Source organism: Pygoscelis adeliae, unplaced genomic scaffold (genome assembly GCF_000699105.1).
Source record: "Pygoscelis adeliae isolate BGI_AS28 unplaced genomic scaffold, ASM69910v1 Scaffold197, whole genome shotgun sequence".
NCBI classification, from domain to species: Eukaryota; Metazoa; Chordata; class Aves; order Sphenisciformes; family Spheniscidae; genus Pygoscelis; species Pygoscelis adeliae.
The window spans coordinates 692,221-692,542 of NW_008825105.1; positions in this window are offsets into that span (position 1 = coordinate 692,221).

Below are 322 nucleotides of genomic sequence, written 5' to 3' on the forward strand. Positions count from 1 at the left end.
AGCCCCCGGCCGCGACCGCGCGGTCCACACCTCACGGCCCAAATGACACTGAGCTACGGCCACAGCAGCAAGCCTGATGCAACAGAGAGCACAGCCAGGCATGGAAGCCCTGAAATCCCCCTTCCCTGCTGCTGACCGTCTCTGCGGTCTCCAAACCCGTAAATAGGTGCAACCGTTCCAGACAAATGCAATTAAAGTTGCCCCTTCTCTGGACGAGAAGCACAAGATGGCTTGGGGGTGGGGGGGGAACGTGTGTTTTAAAGTCGGAGCGGTTGATGCTTACGCAAAAGGTCTCCTCTAGATTATGGGTTTATAAATATTT